A 13,912-nucleotide genomic window follows, 5' to 3' on the forward strand; every position below is an offset into this window, starting at 1 on the left:
AGTCAAGACTTTAGGGATTTTGTCACACAAGGTGCTTATTAAAATGTCAAGACATTTAAAGAAGAAGTAATTAAGATAATAAGATATTTTACTTTGAAGAGGCTAGTACTCGACTTCTAAGGTTGTCGTTAAACAAATCCAGGTGTCCAATTCCAAGGTCTTGGCCCTGGTAGACCAAGGTCTGCTCTTTTAGGATTGGTGGCTCGCTACCCCAACCTATTAGGGAACACGCATAAGATGGTACTAAGCCTGGGCCCAATAGAAGTTGATTACTATTTTGAAGTATTATAAGTATAAGCTTTTGAACAAGTAAAATAAGTTTCACATAAGTATAAAAGTATTAATGTATAAGTTTTAAACAAGTGAAATAAAAGAATAAGTTTTTAAGCAAGTGAAATAAGATTCAGAAAGTGTTTATAATTCAGCAAGTTTTAGTTTTCCTTATGCTAGCATGTTATTCTGATTAGCTTTACATGTTTAGTATTCCAGTATGCATTGTTCTTTTGCTATTAGATGTGCATGACTAGTATTTTCTTTAGAGTTTTCAGTTCTTGGATTTCAATATATTTACATGCATATTCGAGTTTTTGTGAGTTAGACAGCGCTTACTAAGTATTCGCTTATAGTTTGCATTTCCTCTTACTGCAGATAAAGGAAAGGAAAAGATATAGCAAAGGGAGGCGACAAGGTGACGCGGATGGTGTGTGATGCCAGGACTATGGGAGAGACTTGGGCATTTTTAAGTTTCTGCATTTTAGTGAATAATAAATATTTGAGATTGTATCTTACATTTCTTGTCATTGGAGATTATTTTGTTTTAGATTGTATGCTGAGATAAGTTTGACACTTATTTAATTGTGTGGTGTTTGATATATGTTCCAGCCACCTGTGGCTGATGTATACTATGTTTGTATCTCAGTTTATGGTCACCGGTACAGGGGAGATTTTACCGAAATTTTTTGGTAGGAACTTCTCGTGGTTTCGATCATACCGATTAAGTAGAGATAGTAGTTAAGTAACGATCACCTTTAGTGTAACGCCCGAAAATTCTCAAATTAATTTTAGAAATATTCTATTATTTTTCTGGAATTTTAGAATATTTTTATAGAATTTTTGGAGTAGCAGAAGTAGCAAAAATAAATAAGGACGTAAAACAGCCTAAGCGGGAATTGAACCCGAGACCTATTATACTCTATGACTTATAGATGACTCTAGTAACAAAGGGGCCCCAACAGGGGTGTGCTGAAAGGAATGGAGAACAATTATACTTAAGGTTTAGTAGGGGGTTTTTACCACTTAATATAAATAGGGAATTTAAGTGGGGAGTTATTTTTTTAACGACAACTTCTCCTCTCCCTCAAACCCTCACCGTCGAACCCTCTTCTCCTCATCCTCTGGGCGCACAAGTCCAAGGAAAACCTAGGGTTCCACCCTAGGGCCATAGGATCACCTTCCGGCGATAATTCTGGCACGAGAACGTTCCCCTCCGCGAGAAGGAAGCATAGACGTAAGAAGATCGTCGAGAAGATCTTCTTCTCCAGAAAACTAGCGATCAGATTCGTAAGAAAACTAGCGCAGGATGTAAGTAACCCCTCACCTGCAGTATAAGTAGCTAATTGTATGTTTCTATGCCTTAGTTCACATTTATGTTCTCAGTTTATACATATGCAGAATTAGAGCACACCAAGTGCTCAATAAAATGCCTAGAATAGTTAAATGCTACAGTGAGCATTTTTAATAGCTCAGTTAAATGCTCTAGATGCATTTTAATTAGTAAATATAGCCTTGCTTCAGTGATATAGAACTACGGTCCAATGGGTGGGCTCCCACAGTCGCCTCTAGGTTCAGATAACCTAGCTCTAGGTTCAGATAACTTAGTAAAAAGCAAGATATGATAAATCAGTTATAAACAGTATTTTACTTTATTAGTGACACTGTACTAGACCTCAATTGTCCTTGGCTTGGGCTCCCATAGTCGTCCCTAGGTTTAGATAACCTAGTAACCCTATTAGATTCGGGACTTGCTATCTCGGGCCTAGTTAAGGATGCGCGCACAGGAAGTACAGTTGTCGGGCCCATCAGCAGCATGTTTAGTATTTTTACCTATTTATGAAAATAGTTTTCAAACTTCACAAAACAGATAAGTGAATTCAACTTAGCTTCAGTTCAGTTTTCTATTGATATAGCAGATAGTTTTATGTTAGTTCTCGATTGCCATGATTTACATGCTCATGTGCCATGTTTTAGCATTTCTAATATGATTCTCAGCTTGCATATCAGCATAGCATCTTTTAAAAATCATGATTTCTGTAAATGCATATTTTTGTGAGGTAGATGGTTTCTTACTAAGCTCCCAAGCTTATAGTTGCATTTTCCTTATATTGCAGATAAGGGTAAAGGAAAGATGGAATAGCGGAGGCTGGAGGCAATGCGATGAAGATGTGTGTGAGAAGGAACCTGGAATAAAGACCCTTGGGGAGTAGCCCATTTAAAGACTTTGTATTTCTGTTTTTAGATACTTTCTTCACTCTTAGGATGTTAAGTATCATGAATTGTGATTCTATGAATTATGCCATGCGTAGACTGTTAGTGGTCTTGCTGATAGGTGGTAAAATATGTATAGAGTCATGTCTAGTAGTATTGTTACATAGTTTAGTGATTTCTGAAGATTCTGAATGAGTTCGGGTGGGTTTCTACTGAAATCAGAACCCCAATCTCTCAGCCAATCGATTGAGGAATCCTCAATCGATCAGTCAATCGATTGGGAGAAACTCCCAGTGCACAGAATGCTATTGAATCGATCAGCTGATCGATTGAGGAATCCTCGATCGATCAGCCGATCGATTGAGACGCGACTTCCGCGTACAGAGAGCTGTTGAATCGATCAGCTGATCGATCGGCCATGGGTCGATCAGCCGATCGATCAGGAATTTAATTTTCGCGAAAAGAGAGCCTCTGATTCAATCATCGGATCGATTGGCTAGGCTGGATCGATCAGCCGATCGATCCAGATTTGACCCCGTGCACAGTAGCGAGTTGAATCGATCCATGGATCGATCAGACAACTTCAATCGATCAGCCGATCGATTGGAATGTCTGATTTCAACTAAAAATGTCTAAGTTCAGCTTTTTGATTAAATAGAAAGTAGGTCTCCCTTCTTTAGCATATGTATAACTTCAGCAATGTATCCCGAACACAAAGTTCACATTTTATAGCACACAACATAGAGTGTTAATTTGTTCAGTTCTTTTCCGCACAAGAATAGTTAGCATAATGTAACCCCCGGCCTTACAGCTTAGTCAGTAGAAGGCGGGTCGTTACATTTAGAGAGTAGTAGTATAGATAAGAAGGGTGGTTGCTACAGTTGGTATCAGAGCAGTTCCATTCTCCAGCATCACACATCAGCACCATCTTTGCCGTCTTCAAGTAAGAAAGTATTTAAGTTTTCCTTTTATGCTTTCTTTATTATTTGCAGTATGAAGTAATTGCTTATATACGCTTTAGTAAGATAGAAGTTTTGTTTCTCTTATACTCATATACATAAGTATGTTTAGAAAGGATAGAGAAGATATCAAGCCTTTTTCTCTGCATAACTAGATGTCAAGAAGAGAACGCCCCCGTACGTTCATATTGAGGACCGAGCACATAAGAACAAGAAAGACCCAAGCAGGAAAATGTTCAGGTAGTCTGTCAGTATCCAGAAGTATTTCCAGAAGAGTTACCTGAACTACCTCCCAACAGAGAAGTGGAGTTTGAAATTGAATTGGTTCCTGACACTAGCCCAATTTCAAAAGGTCCGTACCGAATTTCTCTAGCAGAGCTAAAAGAGTTACAAGAACAATTTCAGGAGCTACTTGACAAGGTTTTCATCTGCCCTAGTCATTCACCCCGGGGAGCTCCAGAGTTGTTCGTTAAGGAGAAAGACGGATCTATGCGGATGTGCATAGATTTTAGAGCGCAGAGCAAAGTAACAGTTAAGGACAAGTACCCTCTTTCCAGAATAGATGATCTATTTGATCAGCTAAAGAGGGCAATAGTGTTCTCTAAAACAGACCTGTGCTTTGGGTACCATCAGTTGGAAGTGAAAGGAAGTGATACACCCAGAACAGTTTCCAAGACCAGATATGGATACTACGAATTCGTAGTCATGCCATTTGGTGTGACTAATGCACCTACGGTCTCCAGGGACTTTATAACAAGTCTTCCAAGGACCCCTAATGAGTACAATGCGATATAGATGATAATGGACAGAGAAGTTAAGAGACTAAGAAATAAAGAAGTACCACTAATAAAGGACAGTATAAGACAGAGATATCCAGAATTATTCTAAGTTCGAGGACGAATTTTTTATAAGATATGGGGAATTGTAACGACCCAAAATTTCTCATTACGAGTCCTAATAGTACGTAAAAATATTTAGAAATGCTTTAGAAAAATTCTAGTAATTTTTAGAAATTTTTAGAGTATTTTTATGCAATTTTTGGAGGTCGTTTGGTATTTTTACTAAACGAAAGAAGTTTCGACAAAAAAATGTCCAAGCCGAGATTCGAACCCGTGACCTCCGGTCGAACCAATGCCTTAAGTGAATCCGGTTGACCAAGTGTGCAAGCGGTCATTACTGATCAAATAAAGGATGAATTGTATTTAAATAGTAGTTGGCTAATAGAATGTCCTAGTCACAAAAAGAGGGCTTAATTTTCCCGAGCCCTAATTTCTCTCCTCTCCTCTCTCGCGACGGCGCCGGCTCCTCTCGGGCGAAATCGCAGCAGCAAGCTAGGTCGTCTCCGGCGGCCGGCCAATGACCTATTCTGAGGGCTTTTCACCTCTTCACGATCACCACGTCAAGGAGAGCACGTGGACGTGAGGAGTCGTCGGGGATTTGCGAGATTCACCGGAACCCTAGAAAGTCCTTCTCTTCGGTTGTAAGTCCAAGAACAAGGTAAGTTGTTTCTCACCTGCGGTGGGAGTAGTTTCAGATCTTATTCTTCCTGAATTTGCAGTATGTTGTAGGAGTTTTGGTGTTTTGGGATGTACCGTGAGGAATTTCGAATTTGCTAGGGTTTTAGTTTCTTCTGGTATCCGAATTATATTATAAAGGTTATGGTTTAGGGATTGCTGCTGTGGGATTCAAAGGATCCAAGTTTGAATAGAGATTCTTTTGGATTTTTGGAATAAGCTGTAAAGATTAATGAGTTTGAAGTTGCTACCGTGAGTTTTATAAGGAATAAGAGAAGAAATTTGAATGAATTGATCATGCAGTTAGGCTCCCCAGCTTTTATGATCTGGTTTTCATTTTTAGATTGTTTTTTTTGTTGCCAGTGAACGAGCGTGGACAGCCTGTTCGTAGCCTTGCTAATTTATCTTTGTTGCTGGCTTGGTTTGAGTGTGAAGAGTCTTATTATTTGGCACTACAGATTTTGGTTTCTTTTGGAACTTGCTAGACACGAGTAGCCCCCTTTGGAGTTGCTGTGCAGTTTTGATTTTGTGCTATTGTTATGTCTACTTACATAGTTCCTGTTCCAGATTCTTACCACAAATGTTTGGTCACTGATCTAAAGGTTAGGACAATTTCCTAATTTAATTAGGGGCACTTTGATCATGTATAGTTTAGAGTAACAATGTAAATCTAGTAGTATGATCTTCCAACTCATGTAACAGATAAGTAAAAAGTTGATGTTGCACCTTCTTAGTGGTAGAGGATAGCTCGTACATTGGTTCAGTTTAATGTTTCACATTTGCTTAGTTTAATGTTTCCCTTGTTAATGTTTAAAGGTTTGCTAGTAATGAATTATTTTGCATGTACCACAAGTAGGAGTAGCCATGACCGAACTATGCAAAGATATATATGTATACAAGTTCTAAATGCCATGATGGAAACATGCCATTACACCTTGTTTGAATATAAGACTATGATTGATAAGCTTGATTGGTGACAGAATTACAATCTTGGGATAAATGTCATGGAGTTTAGAATAAGTAGCACACCAAGTGCTAAAAAAAAATGCTGTAAGAAAACACCAAGGTCTTGATAGGATCTCTAAATTTCAGAATTTGGGATCAGCAACACGCCAAGTGCTCGAAGAAATGCCAAGGCATTCTATATTAAAAGAATTAGAAGATAAGAAATATTTTAGTTCCTTCCTTGCTTGTGGAATATGTTGTATAGAACTGGAATTGTTAGGGATTTAGTTCTTTTTCTTGCTTTCAGAACATGCTGTACTGATTAATGGGATCGTTAGAGGTTTAGGATTAGTTCCTAGATTTGCTTTCTCCTTTCTATTTCAGTTGTAGCATGCTTAAAAAATTCTGTTGCTCTATTAAATAAAGATAGGTGTTCTACTAAATTATTTAAAGGTTATGAGCAACTTTCTTTACTACTAGATTTGCATCCTTGCTACTATTTATTCCAAGCATACAGATTTAAGTTTCTTTGTTACTTCAATATGCATGATTGTGTGTTACCTAGTTGATTTCACTTATAGATGCATATGGAAAAATACCCTAACAGTATTTTGGGTTTAAGAAAGTATAAGAAAGATAAAGAAAAGAAAGAAAAAGGCCAAGGCCTTAAGTAGATCCCAAAGTCAAGACTTTAGGGATTTTGGCACACAATATGCTTATTAAAATGTCAAGGCATTTAAAGAATAAGTAATTAAGATAATAAGATATTTTACTTTGAAGAGGCTAGTACCCGACTTCCAAGGTTGTCGTTAAACAAATCCAGATGTCCAATTTCAAGGTCTTGGTCCTGGTAGACCAAGGTCTGCTCTTTTAGGATTGGTGGCTCGCTACCCCCAACCTATTAGGGAACACGCATAAGATGGTACTAAGCCTGGGCCCAAGAGAAGTTGATTACTATTTTGAAGTATTATAAGTATAAGCTTTTGAACAAGTAAAATAAGTTTCACATACGTATAAAAGTATTAAAGTATAATTTTTAAACAAGTGAAATAAAAGAATAAGTTTTTAAGCAAGTGAAATAAGATTCAAAAAGTGTTTATAATTCAGCAAGTTTGAGTTTTCCTTATGCTAGCATGTTATTCTGATTAGCTTTACATGTTTAGTATTCCAGTATGCATTGTTCTTTTGCTATTAGATGTGCATGAGTAGTATTTTCTTTAGAGCTTTCAGTTCTTAGATTTCAGTTTATTTACATGCATATTCGAGTTTTTGTGAGTTAGACAGCGCTTACTAAGCATTCGCTTATAGTTTGCATTTCCTCTTACTGCAGATAAAGGAAAGAAAAAGATATAGCAAAGGGAGGCGACAAGGTGGCGCGGATGGTGTGTGATGCCAGGACTATGGGAGAGACTTGGGCATTTTTAAGTTTCCGCATTTTAGTGAATAATAAATATTCGAGATTGTATCTTACATTTCTTATCATTGGAGATTGTTTTGTTTTAGATTGTGTGCTGAGATTGTTGGGGTTGCAAGGTTGCAAACATAGTCCCATATTGGAAACACATGGGAAAGATCATGGGTTTATAAGAGAAAAGATATCTCCATTTGTATAAGGCTTTTTCGGGAGAGCCCTGTTAGAGTGTATACTAAAAGCCTAGCTTTTGGTATAAACATTTATCTAGAAATAAGAATCACATTGGTCAAATGTCTACATTTATGATAAATGTAGTTGTTCAATTAATTTATATTGTAGATAACATGGTGTGTGGTGTCACACACAGAGGATCATGTTATCAGTACCTTATAAATTATAAACAGTAGCTCACGACCATAATGGAAAGGAACAAACCATTGGAAGGTCGTAGTGTAATTAGGTATTAGTTTATCTTAACTATATAATTACACTAGTACACTTAGAGTGTATTGAGTAGGACCATTAGAGGTCGTTTCTTTTATACTGACTTTATAAAGAAACAAAGACCTCAGTTATTATGGAAGTGTGTGCTCTTAATCCTAATATAATAACAAGCACATATATTTGATATTTATTTCTTTAATTTATCAATGGGTGAGATTTAGTTCGATGAATCAATAAGCCCGATAAGTTGGGAAATGATATCACTTATAGTGTGTGTTGTTGATTATAGAAGGAAATTGTGTCCTAGTGATCTAGGTTGAGAATGTCCCCAAGAGGAGCTCATAAGGATTGTCATGTTAAACCCTGCAGGTGGACTTAGTCCGACATGACGATGAAGTTGAGTGGTACTACTCTTGGATCTAGATATTAATTAAGTGAGTTGTCAGTGACTTACTTAATTAGTGGACATTGTTATCTTAAACACGGAGACTAACACACTCATAATAAGAAGGAGCCCAAATGTAATTTGGGATTGGTGCGTAATTCAATAATAGTTCTTTAGTGGAATGAATTATTATTGATGAAATTGTGTTCAGGCGAACACGGGATGCTTAATTTCATCGGAGACGAAAACCAATTCCTCCTCTCGGTCCCTATTGTAGCCTCTAGTATATAGAGATTTATACCCACCGATACCCACCTTCTTACCCATCTAATGGGTGCCAAGCTAGCTTGGAACCCAAGCTAGGGCCGCCAAGACCAAGTAGATGAGCCATGTAGTGGCCGGCCAAAGCTTGGGTCCCAAGCTTAGGTGGCCGGCCACTAGAATATTAAAAGAGATTTTTATTAAAATTATTTCTTATGTGGATATCAAGGTTTTAAAAAGAGAGTTTAAAAATTAAAAATTCCCTTTTATAGCTTTCTACAAAAGATTAAGAGAAGAGATTAATCTCTTTCCTTATTTGTAGATTAAAAGGATGGTTTTAATTTTTGGTAAAAACTTTCCTTATTTGTAAATCATCTACATGTTTAAAAGAGAGTTTAAAATTTGAAATCTTTCCTTATTTGTTGATTAAAGGTGGATTTTAAATTTTAAGAAAACTTTCCTTTTTAACCATGTTCATGATTTAAAAGAGAGTTTAAAATTAAATATTCTCTTTTATAAGTTTCTACAAAAGATTAAGAAAAGATTTGATATCTTTCCTTATTTGTAGATTAAAAGATATTTTAATTTTTAGAGATAACTTTCTTTTTATCCACATGTTTAAAAGAAAGATTTTAATTTATTAAATTTCTTTTTTATAAACCAATCATGAAGGGATAAAAATTATTAGAGAAATTTTTTATTTCTGGAGACAAATTAGGAAGTTTTAATTAATTAAAACTCTCCTTGTTTGTAACTTTTATATGGCCGGCCAAATAAAATTGAGAAAGAAAATTATTTTTAATTAAATAAATTTTCCTTTTCAATGGAAAAAGAATTAAGGAAGTTTTTATTAAATTTTCCTTATTTGCCAAGACCAAGGATTATAAAAGAGGGGGTAGAGGAGGCTTCAATGTGAACGACTCTATTCTATTTTTCTTCCTCTTTTCCTTGGTGGTGTGGCCGGCCCTTCCTTCTTCTCTTCTTCTTCTCTTTGTGGCCGAACCTCTTCATGCTCATGGAGTTTTAATTGGTGGCCGGATCTAGCTTGAGGAAGAAGGAGAGAAAGCCTACATCCCTTGGAGCTTGGTTGGTGGAAAAGATCTTCATCTTTTGGAAGCTTTGTGCTTGGCCGAAATTTGAAGAAAGGAGAAGGTGCTTTGGTGGTTTCTCATCTCGGAAGATCGTTGCCCACACAACGTCCGAGGTTAGAAGAGGAATACGGTAGAAGATCAAGAGGTTTTTCTAAAAGGTATAACTAGTATTTTTCTTTCCGCATCATACTAGTTATTTTTGGAAATAATACTAAATACAAGAGGCATACGATTCTAGTGTTTCGAATTTATTTTCGATATAGTATTCTTTTGTTTTTCTTTTCCTTGTGATTTGATTGTTCTTTTCGGTTAACCTAAAGTTATTTTAGGAAATTAAATATTAGATTTCTATAAAAGGTTTTGTCTAGTCGGTGGTGGTTGCTCCCATATCCAAGAAGGCCATGTGCCTCGCCACGTCAGTACTGGGAACCAATTATGGAAATTAATATTTAATGGAATTAATAACTTAAGGTGATTTGGGTCGAACGTGTTAAGTTCCGCAGGAGATCCAAGTCAAAACCTAAAAGAACAAATAGATTAAGTTTTGGATCAAACGTGTTAAGTTCCGCAGGCGATCCAAAATTTAATTTAAAAGAACACATGGTAGCTAGGAAAAGGTTCAGATCTTTGTACAAAATTTTTGTACAGTAGAACCTCTAGGCTTTCTGAGTAGCAACCTACAATTGGTATCAGAGCTAGGGTATTGCCTCTGTGTATTTGGTATTAGTTTAATTATGCACATGTCATACATAATTTAGGCAGGTTAATAGTAGGATGTGCTAACTTTGTGAATGCAGGATCCAACTATTATGGCTTATAGTTATTATGTGTGTGATTGAACCCTTGGATATGTCAAGGGCATTTTATTGTGTGTGCATGATTGTATTATAAAATACAGCAGGAGCTGCATTTAGTTTTATTAGGATTTTATTTTTTGATCTAGATACATGTACATTCCTTCGAGGAATATAGGATCGAAAAATGTAAAATTCTATTTATGTCGCGGATTGAGTCTTGCAAGGCGTGGAACCTTTTGAGGACCAAAGGCGCAGCAGAACAAGGAGCAAGATGGATGCGACAACTAGACCCGGTGGCGATGGCCAAAGATGGCAGCAGCTAGGGTTGGTGACACACGGAGGACAGCAATAGATAAAAGTCATAATAGTTGAAAATTAGTTTTTCTATTTATTGCTTTTTATGCTGTGTTGTGTGTGCTTGTTAGTATGCATATTTAGTAGGCTAGCATAGTTAAAATTCCTCATTTATAAATAACTAAGTGGGAGAGAGATTTTTAAGTAAATCCCATGGTCTCCATTACTGGTTTGTAAGTGATGCAAATAAGCTTGCACGTTGGCTCTAAGTGCCTTCCTCCATAACGGATGAGCTTGTTTGTGGATCACTAGAACAGACTTCCATTTTTGGATGACTATAGGAAATTAATTAAGAGCGTGTGATCTTCCCCAACGGAAGGGGCATAATCTTATTAATGGACTTAGTGTCAAGTAATGGTATACACTTAGACACATCTAATAGTATCCTCCCCATCGGAGTCACTGCTATTATTTGTGTGACCAAATGATACCAATTATTAATTTTATTTGTCAAAAAGTTAGGTTGACAAGATAATAAAATTAATGGGTTAAAACCCTCCTTTTACAAATGTTGAATTTGTATACGTCCACACTAACGTGGCATGCAAAATTCACGGTGTTTGAGGTGTTGGTGAATTTAAATAATATTGTTTGAGGAATCAATATTTTTTAAAATTCAAAAGTTTTGACCAAATATTTGATCAAAGACAGATCAACTATTAATTTTATTCGTCATAAAGTAAAGTTGACGAGATAATAAAATGAATAGAATCTCCTCTTCGATTTTGTATACGTCCACACTATCGTGGCATACAAAATTCATGGGGATTTTTAAGGAGTTGATCTTGACCAAGTATTTTGTGATTCTTAGGATTTAAAATGTTTGTCAATCCCCTAGTAGTCATACTATAGAAAAGACTTAGTAGTCCCAATTGTAATGATTGGAAATAGGACTTGGACATTTAGGTAGACTGTTTTCTTAGAACTAAGAACAATATAGGTGTATTTAATTCATTAGTTGAAACATGTTTAGTGGTGTTATCTGTAAGACCGTTGGATTCGATAGAGGGGGGGTGAATATCGATTCGAAAATCTCGAGTTAAAACGCAGCGAAAATGTAAAGAAGTAAAGAGATGAACACTGTTGATTTTTACTTCGTTCGGAGCCTGTGACGACTCCTACTCGAAGGCCCGTACTCCTTGAGTACTTTCGTTGGGCAATTCACTAGCAATTCGGATAATTACAATTTACGTACAAATATTGCTATTGAAAAGAAGGAAAACAAAGCTAACCGACAAACAATAAATAAAGAAGGAGAGCCGGAGTGAGTCGTCGGAGCTTTGTGAGCGTCGTTGGAGCGCAGAGCAGCAGAGTGATTGGATTCAGAGTTCTCAGAAGACTGATGTTTTGAAGCTCCTGCCTTCTTTATATGCCGCCCGGCGCTGGATCCCTTCCGGCGCTCGAATGTGACGTAACACTCCCAACCAGCATTCTCCAAGTGTCAACGTCGTCTGATAAAACTTGCCTCCGGGCGCCGGATCCTTCCGGCGCCCGGACCGGGCGCTGACCGGCGCCCGGGCGCCCGGACCCTCTTCTCCAGAAGTCCTTCTCCCCGCAAGAAAAGGTTAGTCCGAGGCAAATGTACCTGCAGCAAAGAATGTTAGTAGGTTTTATCGATAAGCAAGTATGACTTAGATTCCGTCTTTCGAGACCGGAATCTAGTCACGATCTCGACTTAGATATCCGAAATGGATCTAAGCCGGATCGACGCCTAATGTCCCTTCCCGAACGCGTCCTCACCCTCGGTGACTTACCTCACTTACCGCCAGAGGCGAACCTGGCTCGACTTCTCGCCAAGCGTCCGGTCAGCCCATCGACCCGCTTGGACTTGCCACTATCCGGTCAGCCCGTCGACCTAGCCGGACTTCTCACCAAGCGTCCGCTCAGCCCGTCGACCGCTTGACTCTCGCCACTATCCGGTCACCGTCGACCTAGCTGGACTTTTCTGCACACTTGATCAAAGTGTCAGACAACAACACAACTAACTTAACCTATTTGTCATTCATCAAAACCTGGGTTAGACCGTTAGTGCTACCCGCACCAACAATCTCCCCCTTTTTGATGGAATGACAACCTGGTTAAGTTAGTGAAAGCATATGTACGAAACAACATGCATTTGTGTGGTTTTAAAGTTAGTTTGTGTTTTCAAATTGGTTTAGCTAACTTAACCACCTAACCCTTCTCCCCTTTGGCATTCATAAAAAAGTAAGCAGGGGTAAACAAGTATAGTGTAGAGTAATAAAAAGTTTGGTTAAAAAAATTCAAAGATATTGATAAAATTAACAGTAAAAAGATAGTCAAGTTGACTTGGGGGAGTTTAAGCTTTTGAAAATTCGTTTAAAGCATTTAGCTTTTAGCTTTTAGAAAGCTAGTTAAGTTTTGATTTTCAAACACAAGTTTTCAAAAACTAGAATTCCAAAACTAAGTTTGAAAAATTTATTTTTCAACACTAAGTTTGTAAACGATTTAATTTAAAACTTAAGTTTTGACAGTGATTTAAGTTTGAAAAAATCTAACTTTCATAATTTTTAACACTTGAGTTTTTGCAAATCAAATTTCAGTTTGTAAACATTGATTTTGAACTTTACTTTTAGTTTTCAAAGGAGTTTGGTAGAACTAATTTTGATAAAGTAAAAATAATTAAATCTAATTTTCAAAAATCAAAATTTTAAAGTTCAAAAGTACTATTTTCAAAACCATGGTTTAAAATACTTGAAAAGTTGATTTTCAAAAGTAAGGAAAGTGATTTTGAGAAGCTTAGTTTGTAAACTTAAGTTTTGAAAAATCTAATTTCCACAATTTTCAAAACTAAGTTAAATCTAATTTTCAGAATCAATAAAAAGTCAAACCCAATTTTTAAAAACAACTTAGTTTTATAAGAGTTAGTTTTCAAAAGTAGGTTTAAGAAATTTTTGGGAGAACATTTTTCAAACAAGATTTAAAATATTTTATATAAAGGAAAAATTTTTAATTAATTCCTCCCCCTGAACCTGACATAACTTTAACCAGCTGTCTAACCAATTAGGTACTAACTAACTATCAGAAGATAGTAGCTTTCACCTGGTTAGTCAGATAAAGTTAATTATAATCAGTCAGTGTTTGACTTGACTGATGAACTTTAATCTGATTAATATCTGAATTGTATTTAACGTCCAGACTTATGTTGATGCACTGAAATAAGCATCTTAAATCTAGACAGTTGGCCTATGCATCTCACCCTTTTCTATGTTTATCAAACACAAGCAAGGTAAGCCTAAGATGTTG

Source organism: Zingiber officinale, chromosome 1A (genome assembly GCF_018446385.1).
Source record: "Zingiber officinale cultivar Zhangliang chromosome 1A, Zo_v1.1, whole genome shotgun sequence".
Lineage (NCBI taxonomy): Eukaryota > Viridiplantae > Streptophyta > Magnoliopsida > Zingiberales > Zingiberaceae > Zingiber > Zingiber officinale.